Source organism: Oncorhynchus masou, unplaced genomic scaffold, assembly GCF_036934945.1.
Source record: "Oncorhynchus masou masou isolate Uvic2021 unplaced genomic scaffold, UVic_Omas_1.1 unplaced_scaffold_4316, whole genome shotgun sequence".
In the NCBI taxonomy this organism is placed as follows: Eukaryota; Metazoa; Chordata; class Actinopteri; order Salmoniformes; family Salmonidae; genus Oncorhynchus; species Oncorhynchus masou.
In genome coordinates, this window is record NW_027010710.1 from 3,990 (window position 1) to 13,728 (window position 9,739).

At 41.3% G+C, this 9,739-nt stretch overlaps 1 long non-coding RNA gene across 1 annotated transcript; it reads right to left on the bottom strand.

The window, feature by feature from the left end:
• Nucleotides 1-4,126: 4,126 nt before the first annotated feature.
• LOC135535006 (uncharacterized) lies at nucleotides 4,127-8,751 on the bottom strand. The gene is made up of 3 exons (XR_010454789.1): nucleotides 8,713-8,751; nucleotides 6,677-6,738; nucleotides 4,127-4,199 (listed from the first exon to the last, which is right to left on the bottom strand). It is a non-coding gene; the product is annotated as an uncharacterized LOC135535006 (long non-coding RNA).
• Between the last annotated feature and the right edge of the window lie 988 nt (nucleotides 8,752-9,739).

Sequence of the window (9,739 nt, forward strand, 5' to 3'; positions counted from 1 at the left end):
TGGTCTAAGAAACTTGTCAAACTTTGTATGAACTCAATCTTTAGGCTTTTTCATAAATCTTCAATGCCCAGCAAATTCCATTGTCTGAGGTCATGGAGCATGAGTGCTATCAGCCACTCAATGACCAGGACCTGGTCTTTAAGCCATTTGACTCAAACAGTATCCCATCTGGGTTCACAACACAGTGGAAGACCCATTCAAGCTTATAACTTGACATCTAGTGACTGATGTCTTAGATGTTGCTTCATATCCAAAATCCCACTCCGTATTCAATGAGGTGCTGGGTTGAGCAAAGCACCCACACCTCAGATTTCCCGTGCTTCCTGTTTGGATATACAGTATTCTTGGGACTGCAATCCTCCCCTTTTTCCTACTCTGGGCACCTTTCATCCAAACAGTTCTATTTGTGCAGCCATAAGAAGTTAAAAGGACATCACCAAAATGTATATAGTCTTTAAAGTTTTGATGAAATTATAAGATTAATAATCTTTCTTGTAAACAATTTTTGGAAAAATTACTTCACTTCCTTGCTACAGTAGATGTCTAACAGATTTTGCCAAAACTATGTCGTTTTAACAAGAAATATGGAGTGGTTAAAAAACTAGTTTCCTCCAACATCTTCACAAGGTCCTTTGCTGTTGTTCTGGGATTGATTTTGCTCTTTTCACACCAAGAAAATCAGTTCATCTCTAGGAGACAGACGTGTCACCTTCCTGAGCGGTATGACATGCGTGGTCCCATGGAGTTTATACTTGCGTGCTATTGTTTGTACAGATGAACATTGTACCTTCAGGCATTCAGGTACAGCCCAACCTAAGTGGATGTAAACCAGTTTTAATGACTCCAATTTTTTTAGAGATGGGATGTAAACTAGTTTTAATGATATCAAGCAGAGTGTATGTAAACTGAGTTTTAATGACTCCAGGCCTTGAAATACAGTTTTAATGGTACAACCTCAAGTGGACTGTAAATTATTTTAATGAGCCAACCTATTCATGTAAACCAGTTTTAATGACTCCAACCTAAATTTTTCCAAGCTGTTTAATGACTCAACTTAGTGGATGTAAAAGTTTTAATGACCCACCTAGGAAGTGGATGTAATTATAAGTGAAATAACTCCAAACAATGGATTTAAAATATTTTAATGACTCACAACCTAAGTGTATGTAAACTAGTTTCTAATGACCAAAACTATAGTGTATGTAACCAGTTTTAATGACTCAATTTGTGGATGTAAACTAGTTTAATGACTCCAACCAAAGTGATTCCTAACCTAAGTGTGTATGTGTCCAGTTTTTAATGACTCCAACCTAAGTAGATGTAAACTAGTTTTAATGACTCCAACCTTATGGGATGTAAACTAGTTTTTTAATGACTCCAACCTAAGTGTATGTAAACTAGTTTTAATGACTCCAACCTAAGTGAATGTACACTAGTTTTAATGACTCCAACCTAAGTGTATGTAAACTAGTTTTAATGACTCCAACCTAAGTGTATGTAAACTAGTTTTAATGACTCCAACCTAAGTGTATGTAAACTAGTTTTAATGACTCCAACCTAAGTGGATGTAAACTAGTTTTAATGACTCCAACCTAAGTGGATGTAAACTAGTTTTAATGACTCCAACCTCAGTGGATGTAAACTAGTTTTAATGACTCCAACCTAAGTGGATGTAAACTAGTTTTAATGACTCCAACCTAAGTGTATGTACACTAGTTTTAATGACTCCAACCTCAGTGGATGTAAACTAGTTTTAATGACTCCAACCTAAGTGGATGTAAACTAGTTTTAATGACTCCAACCTAAGTGGATGTAAACTAGTTTTAATGACTCCAACCTAAGTGTATGTAAACTAGTTTTAATGACTCCAACCTAAGTGGATGTAAACTAGTTTTAATGACTCCAACCTAAGTGGATGTAAACTAGTTTTAATGACTCCAACCTAAGTGTATGTAAACTAGTTTTAATGACTCCAACCTAAGTGTATGTAAACTAGTTTTAATGACTCCAACCTAAGTGGATGTAAACTAGTTTTAATGACTCCAACCTAAGTGTATGTAAACTAGTTTTAATGACTCCAACCTAAGTGGATGTAAACTAGTTTTAATGACTCCAACCTAAGTGTATGTAAACTAGTTTTAATGACTCCAACCTAAGTGGATGTAAACTAGTTGTAATGACTCCAACCTAAGTGTATGTAAACTAGTTTTAATGACTCCAACCTAAGTGGATGTAAACTAGTTTTAATGACTCCAACCTAAGTGAACGTACACTAGTTTTAATGACTCCAACCTAAGTGTATGTAAACTAGTTTTAATGACTCCAACCAAAGTGAATGTACACTAGTTTTAATGACTCCAACCTAAGTGTATGTAAACTAGTTTTAATGACTCCAACCTAAGTGGATGTAAACTAGTTTTAATGACTCCAACCTAAGTGTATGTAAACTAGTTTTAATGACTCCAACCTAAGTGGATGTAAACTAGTTTTAATGACTCCAACCTAAGTGTATGTAAACTAGTTTTAATGACTCCAACCTAAGTGAATGTACACTAGTTTTAATGACTCCAACCTAAGTGTATGTAAACTAGTTTTAATGACTCCAACCTAAGTGGATGTAAACTAGTTTTAATGACTCCAACCTAAGTGTATGTAAACTAGTTTTAATGACTCCAACCTAAGTGGATGTAAACTAGTTTTAATGACTCCAACCTAAGTGGATGTAAACTAGTTTTAATGACTCCAACCTCAGTGGATGTAAACTAGTTTTAATGACTCCAACCTAAGTGGATGTAAACTAGTTTTAATGACTCCAACCTAAGTGTATGTACACTAGTTTTAATGACTCCAACCTCAGTGGATGTAAACTAGTTTTAATGACTCCAACCTAAGTGGATGTAAACTAGTTTTAATGACTCCAACCTAAGTGGATGTAAACTAGTTTTAATGACTCCAACCTAAGTGTATGTAAACTAGTTTTAATGACTCCAACTCTTATGGATGTAAACTAGTTTTAATGACTCCAACCTAAGTGGATGTAAACTAGCTGTAATGACTCCAACCTAAGTGTATGTAAACTAGTTTTAATGACTCCAACCTAAGTGGATGTAAACTAGTTTTAATGACTCCAACCTAAGTGTCTGTAAACTTCCCAGCAGAACTGTATGCAGTGGCTGTGGAATCCAACTGTAAGGGATAAGAATCAGTTACCTGCCAACCTGAAGGGAAACGGATCATATCTGAGTGATCAGTGCATATCCTAACAATCAGTGGATACGTTCAAATGTAACAAGACAAATATGTTGTTTTTTTGTCTTTCAAGGCTAAACAGGGATTATAAAATGGCTAAAACATCAGTTATAATTCCCCTCATAATCTACGAGGATTGTAAAATCACACAATGACCCCATAGTAAGGATTAACAGGACCTTTAGTGGGGGATCCCACAATAGTGTGCAACTGCAACCAACAGTCGGGCGCTTCTGCATGTGGGCATTCCTGTACAGCAGGGACGCCACCTCTCGGCATCCCATTGGTTCCTTCATGAACACCCCCATCTCTTTGCATCTATTGGTTCATGCATTGCTATTTAGCTAGATAGCACATGGGGTGCGCCCCTGCCTCCGCCATCTATTGTACAGAGAAAACCTTACCCGACAGGCAGGGCCAAAGGACACTGTCTACCAGTTGTTCCTGCTTCACGCTAGCACAGCAGGTGGGAGGCTGAAGGCAATACCATGTACTAGCTAGCTTGATGGTTACCGACACAGAGTGCTTGCTAGTTAGCAAGCCAGCGCACATTGCGCTCCCGCCTGCTATGTACCAGAGTAATCCTTAGGACTAGCTGGCTAAACCAGCACAGTTTCCTTCGATCCTGTCTGAGGAACAGCTGCCCTCGCAGTTATTATCAGAACTGCGGGTAAACAGTGCCCATCTTCTGTGGGGTTTGTAGGCTGCTGTCATTCAACGGTGTGTGCATTAACGCTATCTACTGTACCGGAGTGCCCCCACCTCCCGCCTGTCCTAACTAAAAACAATTGTAATAGAAATATTAGTATGCAGGAAAGCCCCTTATTGTGGGCCTCAATTTCACCCTTCTCGGGGGTCCAGTCATAATATATCCTTACCTTGGCGGCACTGATCTGCTCCTTCCGGAAGCGCTCCAGCGGCATGATCAGCACATCATTGGCATTTTCAATCTGAGCAGAGATGCAGCGATCAGTCACAACACAGCCAGTAACAACACAGCCAGTCACAACACAGCCGATCACACAGGACCTCACTCCCTTTCACTTTTTCCACATTTTGTTACATTACAGCCTTATTCTAAAATTGAAAAAAATCGTTTTTTTCCCTCATAAATTTACAAACAATACCCTATAATGACCCTATAATGACCCTATAATGACCCTATAATGACCCTATACCCTATAATGACCCTATACCCTATAATGACCCTATAATGACCCTATAATGACCCTATATACCCTATAATGACCCTATAATGACCCTATAAACTGACCCTATAATGACCCTATACCCTATAATGACCCTATAATGACCCTATACCCTATAATGACCCCTATAATAACCCTATAATGACCCTATAATGACCCTATAATGACCCTATACCCTATAATGACCCTATACCCTATAATGACCCTATAATGACCCTATAATGACCCTATAATGACCCTATAATGACCCTATACCCTATAATGACCCTATACCCTATAATGACCTATAATGACCCTATAATGACCTATAATGACCCTATAATGAACCCTATACCCTATAATGACCCTATACCCTATAATGACCCTATAATGACCCTATACCCTATAATGACCCTATACCCTATAATGACCCTATAATGACCCTATACCCTATAATGACCCTATACCCTATAATGACCCTATAATGACCCTATACCCTATAATGACCCTATAATGACCCTATAATGACCCTATACCCTATAATGACCCTATACCCTATAATGACCCTATACCCTATAATGACCCTATACCCTATAATGACCCTATAATGACCCTATACCCTATAATGACCCTATAATGACCCTATACCCTATAATGACCCTATACCCTATAATGACCCTATAATGACCCTATACCCTATAATGACCCTATACCCTATAATGACCCTATAATGACCCTATAATGACAAAGCAAAAACTGTTTTTTAGGAGTGCAAATTTACTAACAACAAAAAACGGAAATATCACATTTACATAAGTATTCAGACCCTTTACTCAGTACTTTGTTGAAGCAGTAACTACAGCCTCCAGTCTTCTTGGGTATGATTCTCCAGCTCTGTCAGGTGATGCTACAAGCTTGGCACACCTGCATTTGGGGAGTTTCTCAAATTCTCCTCTGCTGATATTTTTAAGCTCTGTCAGGTTGGATGGGGAGTGCTACTGCACAGCTAATTTAAGATCTCTCCAGAGATATTCAAATCAGGTTCAAGTCCGGGCTCTGGCTGGGTCACTCAAGGACATTCAGAGACTCCTGCAGCCACTCCTGCATTGTATTTCTTAGCTGTGTGCTTAGTGTCATTGTCCTGTTGGAAGGTGAACCTTCGCCCTAGTCTGAGGTCCTGAGCACTCTTGAGCAGGTTTTCATCAAGGACCTCTCTGTACTTTGCTCCGCTCATCTTTCCATCAATCTTGACTAGTCTCTCAGTCCTTGCCACTGAAAAACATCCCCACAGCATGATTCTGCCACCACCATGCTTCACCGTAGGGATGGTGCCAGGATTCCTCCAGATGTGACGTTTCCATTCAGGCCAAAGAGTTCAATCTTGGTTTCAGTCAGACCAGAGCATCTAGTTTCTCATGGTCTGAGAGTCTTTAGGTGCCTTTTGGAAAGCTCCAAGTGGGCTGTCATGTGCCTTTTACTGAGGAGTGGCTTCCGTCTGGCCACTCTACCATAAAGGCCTGATTGGTGGAGTGCTGCAGAGATGGTTGTCTTTCTGGAAGGTTCTCCCATTTCCACAGAGGAACTCTAGAACTCTGTCAAAGTGACTATCGGGTTCTTGGTCACCTCCCTGACAAAGGCCCTTCTACCCCATTTGCTCAGTTTGGCTGGGCGACCAGCTCTAGGAAGAGTCTTGGTGGTTCCAAACTTCTTCTATTTAAGAATGATGGAGGCAACTGTGTTCTTGGGGACCTTCAATGCTGCAGACATTTGTTGGTACCCTTTTACATATCTGTGCCTCGACACAATCTTGTCTCTGAGCTCTACGGACAAATCCTTCGACCTCATGGCTTGGTTTTTGCTCTGACATGCGCTGTCAAATGTAGGAACATATATAGACAGGTGTGTGCCTTTTCAAATCATCTCCAATAAATTGAATTTACCACAGGTGGACTCCAATCACGTCGTAGAAACATCTCAAGGATGATCAATGGATGCACCTGAGCTCAATTTCGAGTCTTATAGCAAAGGGTCTGAATACTTACGTAAATGAGGTATTTCTGTTTTTTTATTTGTAATACATTTGCAAAAATGTCTTAAAACCTGTTTTTAGCTTTGTCATTATGGGGGTATTGTGTATAGATTGCTGAGGGAGAAATGTTTTAATAAATTTTTGAATAAGGCTGTAACATAACAACATTCAATGGGTCTGAAAAGTTTCAGAATGTATATCTGACACTCACCATCCGTGTCCTCTCATCCTCCAGGTTCTGCAACACTCCAGCAAACTCCTGTAGAGACTTTGCTATAGATAGATAGATAGACAGACAGACAGACACAGACAGACAGACAGACAGACAGACAGACAGACAGACAGACAGACAGACAGACAGACAGACAGACAGACAGACAGACAGACAGACAGGTTAACAATACATAATAAGCCAGTGATCATACTGTACACAATCTAACGTTCAACAAGTGTGACTTTGCATAACAAGGTTATTCATTTGAAATCCTAGTTGACATGCTTGCTTTAGACCAGGTTGTGTTTTCAACTAGTAAGCTACTGATTGTTCCATCCCTGCTCTAGACCAGGGTTTCTCAAACTCGGTCCCGGGGCCACCCCTGGGTGCACATTTTGGTTTTTGCCCTAGCACATAATATCTGATTCAAATAACCAAGTCAGCATCAAGCTCTGATTATCTGAATTAGCTGTGTAGTGCTAGGGCTAAAACCAAAACGTGCCCTCAGGGGGGACGCCGGGACCGAGTTTGGAAAACTCTGGTTTGGATCTAACCTAGCATGACTGCAAAGTTTTGGGTCAGAGTTCTCACTTGAGATGCCACGATCCTGTTCCAACATTCACACGCACGCGACAGAGGAATACCCTCCAAATGTGGAATTCAAGTCTTACATTTTAATTTAATTAATGAATTAATTTTAAAGGAACCCAAAATATTCCAGGAATGTACTTTTAACATAATGGCAAGTTTATTTAGGTCCTTGAATCTCTAATCTCAATCGTCAAGGAACCCAATTGCATTTATAATAGTATTTCTCACTCTGCTGGGAAAAACTCCCCAGAAGACTCACATGCTGGTCTAGTTCTTCGCTGCATTCAGACACTAATGACCAGCCTTCACTGTGATCTGGTGACACCACCGACCAGCCTCGCTGTGATTCAGACACTAATGACCAGCTTCGCTGTGATTGAACACTAATGACCAGCCTTCGCTGTGATTCAGACACTAATGACCAGCCTTCGCTGTGATTCAGACACTAATGACCAGCCTTCACTGTGATTCAGACACTATTGACCAGCCTTTGCTGTGATTCAGACACTAATGACCAGCCTTCACTGTGATTCAGACACTATTGACCAGCCTTTGCTGTGATTCAGACACTAATGACCAGCCTTCGCTGTGATTCAGACACTAATGACCAGCCTTCGCTGTGATTCAGACACTAATGACCAGCCTTCGCTGTGATTCAGACACTAATGACCAGCCTTCGCTGTGATTCAGACACTAATGACCAGCCTTCGCTGTGATTCAGACACTAATGACCAGCCTTCACTGTGATTCAGACACTATTGACCAGCCTTTGCTGTGATTCAGACACTAATGACCAGCCTTCACTGTGATTCAGACACTAATGACCAGCCTTCGCTGTGATTCAGACACTAATGACCAGCCTTTGCTGTGATTCAGCACTAATGACCACTTGCTGTGATTCAGACACTAATGACCAGCCTTCGCTGTGATTCAGACACTAATGACCAGCCTTCGCTGTGATTCAGACACTAATGACCAGCCTTTGCTGTGATTCAGACACTAATGACCAGCCTTCGCTGTGATTCAGACACTAATGACCAGCCTTCGCTGTGATTCAGACACTAATGACCAGCCTTCGCTGTGATTCAGACACTAATGACCAGCCTTCGCTGTGATTCAGACACTAATGACCAGCCTTCGCTGTGATTCAGACACTAATGACCAGCCTTCGCTGTGATTCAGACATAATGACCAGCCTTGCTGTGTGAAATGCTGTGTTTTGGAAACTGCTCACTAGCCTTTGATGTGTTTTGGACACTAATGACCAGCCTTCACTGTGATTCAGACACTAATGACCAGCCATTGCTGTGTTTTGGAAACTGCTGACTAGCCTTTGATGTGTTTTGGACATTTAATGACCAGCTCGCTGTGATTTGGACACTGGTGATGAGCTTATGCTGGTGCTGAGTGTGTAACTACAAGCTTCTCAGGGCGAACTCCACCAATACAGATCTCGTCATCCGTTTCTGCATCTCCTATACCTGGAACTTAAACTCGTTGAGAGACTCTGCAAACTTCCTCTTGGCCGTGGACAGATCTGAAGGGGACAGAGAGAGGGCAAGTCACGTTAACAAAAAGAGGGAGGCGTATACGGCCATCTTTAAAAAACAATGCATGAGGTGTTAAGGCTCCTTCCTGAGCTATGTCCTCTGCACAGTTTGTGTGTCATCCATTCTCACAGGTGAGATGGAGAGGAAGGAAGGGAGAGAGAGAAATTGACCATGCTTGTGTAAATAGCATGAGCCCTTCATGGGGCGTACCTGTAGGATTCGCAGTTGCTTGCCAGTCTGAATCATTGGCTATAAAACACCAATGGTTTCAGAGTTTGCTCTCGTAAACTGAGTCACAATGTGTTGCTGGCATCAAGCCACCAAAGTATGAAAACACTATGGCCATAGATCTCTGTACATCGAGATCTCTGTACATCGAGATCTCTGTACATCGTGATCTCTGTCCATCGTGATCTCTGTACATCGTGATCTCTGTCCATCGTGATCTCTGTCCATCGTGATCTCTGTACATCGTGATCTCTGTACATCGTGACCTCTGTACATCGTGACCTCTGTACATCGTGATCTCTGTACATCGTGATCTCTGTACATCGTGATCTCTGTACATCGTGATCTCTGTCCATCGTGATCTCTGTTCATCGCGGATCTCTGTACATCGTGATCTCTGTCCATCGTGATCTCTGTCCATCGTGATCTCTGTACATCGTGATCTCTGTACATCGTGATCTCTGTACATCGTGATCTGGTAACGTGATCTCTGTTTCGTGATCTCTGTTCATCGTGATCTCTGTTCATCGTGATCTTTGTACATCGAGTCTCTGTACATCGTGATCTCTGTCCACGTGATCTCTGTACATCGTGATCTCTGTCCATCGTGATCTCTGTTCATCGTGATCTCTGTACATGGTGATCTCTGTACATCGTGACTCACACGGGATCTCTGTGCATCGTGATCTGT